We start from the raw sequence: 10,598 nt of genomic DNA, 5'->3' as shown, positions 1-10,598 counted from the left end.
CAATCTGCTCCCCGTCCTGTTCCATCGTGAGAATTAACAAGCGTCATTCAAACAAAGTGATTATAAAAGCTTTCCTCATTCTCTCGCAGGACTTTATCTGAAAAGAAAGTCGAACATGAAACATGGTGCAGCCTCGTACGCGGAGTCTTGGCGGATATAACTCCATAGGAAGTTCATATAAATAATTTGTCAGTTTATAGTTGCAAGTTGCAACTCAGAAAGAAAAAAAAAAGTACTGTCGTAAATTATTAAAAACCGCAATAAGAGCTATCAAATTTTAATTGGGCTTCTTCAATAGGACATAAAGGATCTCGGAACACAGAGTACAGACACTCGACAATGATGTTTGTACGTCGTAAGTCAGACTAAGGCTAGTTTCACACTAGCGTTTTGCTGAGCTGCGGAGGGCTGCGGACATCTTCCGTGAAGCCCCGCATGCGGACGTAGGCGGAGCTGAGCGGCGGAGGTGCGGCTGTGGGCGGGGCTTCACGGAGGAAGTCCGCAGCTCAGCAAAATGCTAGTGTGAAACTAGCCTAAGATAGAATTTACATATTGGTTGTCAGAGAAAATGTTCTTACAGTAAAACCTACAGTAGTATAATGGGGAGAATTTATTAAAGATATGGATCTGTTAGGGATTTTTTTAAAACGATTGTATTTTTCGTTAAAAATTATGGGAGCTCACAATACATCGATATCTTACACATAGAGACATAAGGGAAAAAGAACCGGAGCAGTTTATCCGATCTACCTAGAACTCTGCTGTAGGGCAGTCCCACACGTCCAGATAATTCCAGTACCGGAAAAAATCGGTACCGGAATTATCCGTGTCCGTGTGCCGGTGCATTTCTGTGGCACATCAGTGTGGCACACGTGCAGCACACGTGTGCCCCCCGTGTGCCCACTGGGTACCACACGGAGCGTGCAGGAGACAGCGCTAAAGTTTAGCGCTGTCCCCTGCATCGTGCTGAAACCGCGATTCATATCTTCTGTGCAGCAGCGTTTGCTGCAGAGAAGATATGAATAATCCGTTTTTTGTTTAAGTTTATCGTGTATAAAATAAAGGTCCATGTCCCCACCCCCTGTGTGCCCCACCTCCCCCCCCCCGCTGTTCTGAAAATACTCACCCAGCTCCCTCGTTGGCTGTCGCTGCTTCCTGTCCTGGCCGCACCTTCTACTGTATGCGGTCACGTGGGGCCGCTCATTTAGAGTAATGAATATGCGGCTCCACCCCTATGGGAGGTGGAGCCGCATATTCATGACTGTAATCGGCGGCCCCACGTGACCGCTTATACAGTTTTAGGTGCGGCCAGGACAGGAAGCAGCGACAGCCAACGAGGGAGCTGGGTGAGTATTTTCAGAACAGCGGGAGGGGGCGCACAGGGGGTGGGGACATGGACCTTTATTTTATACACGATAAACTTAAAAAAAAAAGGATTATTCACAACTTCTCTGCAGCAAATGCTGCTGCAGGGAAGATATGAATGGCGGCTTCAGCACCAGTGGGGGGGACAGCGCTTACTGTAGCGCTGTCTCCTGCACGGCACACGGACTGCACACGGACAACGTCTGTGTACGGTACGTCTTTTACACGGACCCATTGACTTTAATGGGTACGTGTAATACGTGCACTCCCACGAACACTGACATGTCTCCGTGTTTGGCACACGGAGACACGGTCCGCAAAAAATCAATGACATCTGAACAGATGCATTGATTTTAATGTGTCTACGTGTGTCAGTGTCTCCGGTACGTGAGGAAACTGTCACCTCACGTACCGGAGACACTGACGTGTGAAACCGGCCATATGATGAAGGGTGAATATTATTGTCACATATCTCAGCTGAGCTGGGAAGTGATGTACAGAGTGTTTTGTAAAGAGAGGGGTTCACTTATTTACATGTCTAACAAATACATACATATACATATAAACACACACACACACTATAAGTACATACATTTATATACACACACTATAAGTACATACATTTATACACACATGTATACCCACACTATTGGTACATAAATGTACACATAAACACACACACTATAGGTACATACATTTATACACACAGATTTATACACACACATACTATAGGTACATAAATTTATATATACACACACACTCTATAGGTACATACGGTAAATTTATATACACACACTATACTGTAGGTGCATACATTTATACACACACACACTATAGGTACATACATATATATACACACACTATAGGTACATACAATTATACACACACACTATAGGTACATACATTTATATATACACACACTATAGGTACATACATTTATACACACACACACTATAGGTACATACATTTATATATACACACACTATAGGTACATACATTTATATATACACACACTATAGGTACATACATTTATATATACACACACTATAGGTACATACATTTATACACACACACTATAGGTACATACATTTATATATACACACACTATAGGTACATACATTTATATATACACACACTATAGGTACATACATTTATACACACACACTATAGGTACATACATTTATATATACACACACTATAGGTACATACATTTATACACACACACTATAGGTACATACATTTATATATACACACACTATAGGTACATACATTTATACACACACACACTATAGGTACATACATTTATATATACACACACTATAGGTACATACATTTATATATACACACACTATAGGTACATACATTTATATATACACACACTATAGGTACATACATTTATACACACACACTATAGGTACATACATTTATATATACACACACTATAGGTACATACATTTATATATACACACACTATAGGTACATACATTTATACACACACACTATAGGTACATACATTTATATATACACACACTATAGGTACATACATTTATACACACACACACTATAGGTACATACATTTATACACACACACTATAGGTACATACATTTATATATACACACACTATAGGTACATACATTTATACACACACACTATAGGTACATACATTTATATATACACACACTATAGGTACATACATTTATACACACACACACTATAGGTACATACATTTATACACACACACTATAGGTACATACATTTATATATACACACACTATAGGTACATACATTTATATATACACACACTATAGGTACATACATTTATACACACACACACTATAGGTACATACATTTATATATACACACACTATAGGTACATACATTTATACACACACACACTATAGGTACATACATTTATACACACACACTATAGGTACATACATTTATATATACACACACTATAGGTACATACATTTATACACACACACTATAGGTACATACATTTATATATACACACACTATAGGTACATACATTTATACACACACGCATTAAACTTACACATGCATTTATTCACATGCATACAATTATACATGCACACACATACATTCACACTCTTACAAACATACACACCGGTGCATACATTTACTCATACACACAATATAAATAGGTTCAATTGTTATAGAAAAGCAACTGAAAAACCCTTTAAAATTAACTTTTCAATCTATGTATCTAAATATGTAATACTAGATTGTGGCCCGATTCTAACGCATCGGGTATTCTAGAATATGCATGTCCCCGTAGTATATGGACAATGATGATTCCAGAATTCGCGGCAGACTGTGCCCGACGCTGATTGGTCGAGGCAACGTTTATGACATCATCGTCGCCATGGCAACAATTATGACATCATCGTCGCTGTGCCCGTTGCTGATTGGTCGAGGCCTGGAGGCCTCGACCAATCAGAGACGTGGGATGTCTACGTCCTTTATGACATCATCGTCGCTGTGCCCGTTGCTGATTGGTCGAGGCCTGGCGGCCTCGACCAATCAGAGAGCCGGGATTTCCAGGACAGACAGACAGACAGACAGACAGACAGACGGAAAAACCCTTAGGCAATTATATATATAGATTGTAAACTTAGTTGGTCCAATGACAGTTACAAACCAGGTATCGAATATTTAGAGTGCCAGCCGCCGGAGGTAGGTGGGCTAACAGCTCTATAGGGTCTACTAGGGACGGTCAGACTTACATATCTACTGCTCCTGGTATTTAAGTTCCCCCCTTTTTTTCTGGGTTTCGATTAATTAATACATCCTTTTTAGTGAATAGCATTAAATGTTAGTTTTTAAAGGTTTTCTTTAGTTGGTTTTCTATAACAATTGACTATATTTACATCAATCACATTTGGTCTTTTCACACATCCATACATACATTTATTTACACATGCACACACATACATACATTTACACATACACATAGTCACATTCACACAGGTATAAACATTTACACAAATGCATAAATCCATGTACACATGCACACATATACACATACATTCAGTTACACACATAGAGATACGTACATTTAAAGGGAACCTGTCACCCCGTTTTTTCAGATTGAGATAAAAATACTGTTAAATAGGGCCTGCGCTGTGCGTTACTATAGTGTATGTAGTGTACCCTGATTCCCCACCTATGCTGAGAAATACATTACCAAAGTCGCTGTTTTCGCCTGTCAATCAGGCTGGTCAGGTCGGGTGGGCGTGGTGACATCGCTGTTTCTTCCCCAGCTTTCCGTTGGTGGCGTAGTGGTGTGCGCATGTCCAAGTGCCGAATCCACTGCGCGCAGGTGAACAAAAAGCGCGCGATCTGTGCTATTACCCTTGTCATCGGTGGGGGCGGCGATCTTCCTGAGGCCGCGCGTGCGCAGATGGAGTGCTCTGCTGCACGGGGCTTCAGGAAAATGGCCGCGGGATGCCACGCGTGCGCAGATGGAGATCGCGGCGGCCATTTTCCTGAAGCCAAGATGCTAACTCGGCTTCAGGAAAATGGCCGCCGCGATCTCCATCTGCGCACGCGCGGCATCCCGCGGCCATTTTCCTGAAGCCCCGTGCAGCAGAGCACTCCATCTGCGCACGCGCGGCCTCAGGAAGATCGCCGCCCCCACCGATGACAGGGGGTAATAGCACAGATCGCGCGCTTTTTCTTCACCTGCGCACAGTGGATTCGGCACTTGGACATGCGCACACCACTACGCCACCAACGGAAAGCTGGGGAAGAAACAGCGATGTCACCACGCCCACCTGACCTGACCAGCCTGATTGACAGGCGAAAACGGCGACTTTGGTAATGTATTTCGCAGCATAGGTGGGGAATCAGGGTACACTACATACACTATTGTAACGCACAGCGCAGGCCCTATTTAACAGTATTTATATCTCAATCTGAAAAAACGGGGTGACAGGTTCCCTTTAAACATACTCATGCATATTTTACACATGCGCACATACATTCACACTCTTACACACATACACAGAGATATATACATTTACAGTTAGGTCCATATATATTTGGACAGAGACAACATTTTTCTAATTTTGGTTATAGACATTATCACAATGAATTTTAAACATAACAATTCAGATGCAGTTGAAGTTCAGACTTTCAGCTTTCATTTGAGGGTATCCACATTAAAATTGGATGAAGGGTTTAGGAATTTCAGCTCCTAAACATGTGCCACCCTGTTTTTAAAGGGACCAAAAGTAATTGGACAGATTCAATAATTTTATATAAAATGTTCATTTTTAGTACTTGATTGAAAACCCTTTGTTGTCAATGACTGCCTGAAGTCTTGAACTCATGGACATCACCCGACGCTGTGTTCCCTCCTTTTTGATGCTCTGCCAGGCCTTCACTGCGGTGGTTTTCAGTTGCTGTTTGTTTGTGGCTTTTCTGTCTGAAGTTTAGTCTTTAACAAGTGAAATGCTGCTCAATTGGGTTGAGATCAGGTGACTGACTTGGCCATTCAAGAATATTCCACTTCTTTGCTTTAATAAACTCCTGGGTTGCTTTGGCTTTATGTTTTGGGTCATTGTCCATCTGTAGTATGAAACGACAACCAATCAGTTTGGCTGCATGTGGCTGGATCTGAGCACACAGTATGGCGGCTCTGAATACCTCAGAATTCATTCGGCTGCTTCTGTCCTGTGTCACATCATCAATAAACACTAGTGACCCAGTGCCACTGGCAGCCATGCATGCCCAAGCCATTACACTGCCTCCGCCGGGTTTTACAGATGATGTGGTATGCTTTGGATCATGAGCTGTACCTCGCCTTCGCCATACTTTTCTCTTTCCATCATTCTGGTAGAGGTTGATCTTGGTTTCATCTGTCCAAAGAATGTTCTTCCAGAACTGTGCTGACTTTTTTTTAGATGTTTTTTTTAGCAAAGTCCAGTCTAGCCTTCTTATTCTTGATTCTTATGAGTGGCTTGCACCGTGCAGTGAACCCTCTGTAGTTACTTTCATGCAGTCTTCTTTTTACGGTAGATTTGGATATTGATACGCCGACCTCCTGGAGAGTGTTGGTCACTTGGTCGGCTGTTGTGAAGGGGTTTCTCTTCACCATGGAGATTATTCTGCGATCATCCACCACTGTTGTCTTCTGTGGGCGCCCAGGTCTTTTTGCATTGATGAGTTCACCAGTGCTTTCTTTCTTTCTCAGGATGGACCAAACTGTAGATTTTGCCACTCCTAATATTGTAGGAATTTCTCGGATGGGTTTTTTCTGTTTTCTCAGCTTAGGGATGGCTTGTTTCACCTGCATGGAGAGCGCCTTTGACCGCATGTTTACTTCACAGCAAAACCTTCCAAATGCAGCACCACACCTCAAATCAACTCCAGGCCTTTTATCTGCTTAATTAAAAATGACATAACGAAGGGATTGCCCACACCTGTCCATGAAATAGCCTTGGAGTCAATTGTCCAATTACTTTTGAGCCCTTTAAAAACAGGATGGCACATGTTACGAAGCTGACGCTCCTAAACCCTTCATCCAATTTTAATGTGGATACCCTCAAATGAAAGCTGAAAGTCTGAACTTCAACTGCATCTGAAGTGGTTTTTTTTAAATTCATTGTGGTAATGTCTATAACAAAAATTCGAAAAATGTTGTCTCTGTCCAAATATATATGGACCTAACTGTACGTATGTACATACATTTATACATGCTCATACATTCACACACACACATACATGCATACATTTACACACTCAAACATACATTTATACATACATACAGTTAGGGCCAGAAATATTTGGACAGTGACACAATTTTCGCGAGTTGGGCTCTGCATGCCACCACATTGGATTTGAAATGAAACCTCTACAACAGAATTCAAGTGCAGATTGTAACGTTTAATTTGAAGGGTTAAACAAAAATATCTGATAGAAAATGTAGGAATTGTACACATTTCTTTACACACACTCCACATTTTAGGAGGTCAAAAGTAATTGGACAAATAAACATAACCCAAACAAAATATTTTTATTTTCAATATTTTGTTGCAAATCCTTTGGAGGCAATCACTGCCTTAAGTCTGGAACCCATGGACATCACCAAACGCTGGGTTTCCTCCTTCTTAATGCTTTGCCAGGCCTTTACAGCCGCAGCCTTCAGGTCTTGCTTGTTTGTGGGTCTTTCCGTCTTAAGTCTGGATTTGAGCAAGTGAAATGCATGCTCAATTGGGTTTAGATCTGGAGATTGACTTGGCCATTGCAGAATGTTCCACTTTTTGGCACTCATGAACTCCTGGGTAGCTTTGGCTGTATGCTTGGGGTCATTGTCCATCTGTACTATGAAGCGCCGTCCAATCAACTTTGCAGCATTTGGCTGAATCTGGGCTGAAAGTATATCCCGGTACACTTCAGAATTCATCCGGCTACTCTTGTCTGCTCTTATGTCATCAATAAACACAAGTGACCCAGTGCCATTGAAAGCCATGCATGCCCATGCCATCACGTTGCCTCCACCATGTTTTACAGAGGATGTGGTGTGCCTTGGATCATGTGCCGTTCCCTTTCTTCTCCAAACTTTTTTCTTCCCATCATTCTGGTACAGGTTGATCTTTGTCTCATCTGTCCATAGAATACTTTTCCAGAACTGAGCTGGCTTCTTGAGGTGTTTTTCTGCAAATTTAACTCTGGCCTGTCTATTTTTGGTATTGATGAATGGTTTGCATCTAGATGTGAACCCTTTGTATTTACGGTCATGGAGTCTTCTCTTTACTGTTGACTTAGAGACAGATACACCTACTTCACTGAGAGTGTTCTGGACTTCAGTTGATGTTGTGAACGGGTTCTTCTTCACCAAATTAAGTATGCAGCGATCATCCACCACTGTTGTCATCCGTTGACGCCCAGGCCTTTTTGAGTTCCCAAGCTCACCAGTCAATTCCTTTTTTCTCAGAATGTACCCAACTGTTGATTTTGCTACTCCAAGCATGTCTGCTATCTCTCTGATGGATTTTTTCTTTTTTTTCAGCCTCAGGATGTTCTGCTTCACCTCAATTGAGAGTTCCTTTGACCGCATGTTGTCTGCTCACAGCAACAGCTTCCAAATGCAAAACCACACACCTGGAATCCACCCCTGACCTTTTAACTACTTCATTGATTACAGGTTAACGAGGGAGACACCTTCAGAGTTAATTGCAGCCCTTAGAGTCCATTGTCCAATTACTTTTGGTCCCTTGAAAAAGAGGACGCTATGCATTACAGAGCTATGATTCCTAAACCCTTTCTCCGATTTGGATGTGGAAACTATCATATTGCAGCTGGGAGTGTGCACCTTCAGCCCATATTATATATATAATTGTATTTCTGAACATGTTTTTGTAAACAGCTAAAATAACAAAACTTGTGTCACTGTCCAAATATTTCTGGCCCTAACTGTATATGCACATATAGTCTTACTCACACATACACACAGGTTTATACATACATACATACATACATTTACACATGTAAAATTAACAAAAAAAGAACTGAATGCTCATGGAGTATAATCCTAAAATAACAAATTTTATTAGAAAAAATGAAAACATTATTTAAGATTAAAATACAGATGCTGGTGAGCTTCACTATAGGGAACAAACAGACTGACACAACAAAGTGCATGACAATATAGAAAATGATAAATGCAAATAATACAATATTTCCATTATACAAAATGTATGAAGAAACAAAATATAAAAAGAAACAAAAAACCACTCTATGTGCATCAGGGATACTAGTGCAGGGAATAACCAAAATTCAAGTCTTAGACAACAATGAGGCTGTATGCAGCCAAATACAGGTGTAGCCTTTGGTAATACAGCCACACTTAATCCATTATCGCTTTAAGGCAGTGTAACAGTATTGCATAAGCAAAAACAAGTGTCAGTCTGTGTGTGCCCCAACGCACGTTTCGTTGCTGCTTCACCAGGAGGCGTGATGAAGTACTTCCTGATGAAGTAACAATGAAATATGCATTTGGGCGACTGGGCACACACGAGAGAAGAGAAGGGGACAAGGACTGAACCCTGAGGGACCCAATAGTGAGAGGAAGAGGAGAAGTGGAGCCAGTGAATAATACACTGAAGGAGCGGTCAGAAAGATTGGAAGAAAACCAGGAGAGAACAGTTTCCTTAATGCCGATTGATTGGAGCATAGAGAGTAGGAGATGGTGGTCAACAATGTCAAAAGCTGCAAAGAGGATCGAGAAGAATGAGCAGATTGGTCAACATAATGTTTTGCTGTCCAAAGGTCATTGGTCACTTTGATGAGTGCAGTTTCTGTAGAATGTAGGAGGCGGAAGCCGGGCTGTGATGGATCTAGGAGAGAGTGAGTGGAGAGGTAACAGGTAAGGTGGGAGTAGACCAGGCATTCCAAGAGTTTAGAGATGAAGGGCAGATTGGATACTGTTCGGTAGTTATTGGTACGGGATGGGTTGACTGAGGTTTTGTTAAAAAAAATTGGAGTAATGATAGAGTGTTTGAAGGAGGAGCGGAAAATACCAGAGGAGAGGGAGAGATTGAAGATTGTAGTTAGGTGCGTAGTGACAACTGGAGAGAGAGACTGGAGGAGATGTGAGGGAATGGGGTCAGTAGTGCATGCAGTAGGATGAGAAGAACAGAGCAACCTAGAGACTTCTTCTGTGACAGAGTCAAATGTGGAGAGTGAGCCAGAGGAAGTTGTGGGAGGGATGGGAGACACGACACTTGATGGATGTTTTCCATTTTAGTTATAGGTCAATAATGGCCAGGTTAGTTTAAATGAATGGTGCTAAACCAGTGCTGCGGCCCCTTAATCCTCACACAGTAGATAGTACATCACTAGTATATTCCATGACTTTGCTATCACCATATTATATGGGAATAACCCTTTAAAGGATTGTCTCAAGATCTATCTTGAGGAGCGCAGCCAAACCCTTCCTCCTGGATTTTTTGTTGCTGGTGCAATACTGATGATTGACAGTTTGGATTGATGGCAATGAGCAATAAACTATAGGAATAAAAGTCCCTCTCTTCTTGAGAACAGAGAAAATATTTAATAAGAGGTAAATTGCAAAAGTGTTTCTCTTTACAAGCACTTCACAGTTTATTACCCATCGTTCATGTTGAAGTAACCCCTTTAAGTCAATGTTTCATTCTGAATGGCTCAAAGGGGTCGCTTTAAAAAAAATCAACTAAAGTTTCAATTG

The sequence above is a fragment of the Ranitomeya imitator genome, chromosome 10 (genome assembly GCF_032444005.1).
Source record: "Ranitomeya imitator isolate aRanImi1 chromosome 10, aRanImi1.pri, whole genome shotgun sequence".
NCBI lineage: Eukaryota > Metazoa > Chordata > Amphibia > Anura > Dendrobatidae > Ranitomeya > Ranitomeya imitator.
The sequence above is the reverse complement of the archived record's forward strand: the minus strand, read 5'-3'. Positions refer to the sequence as shown.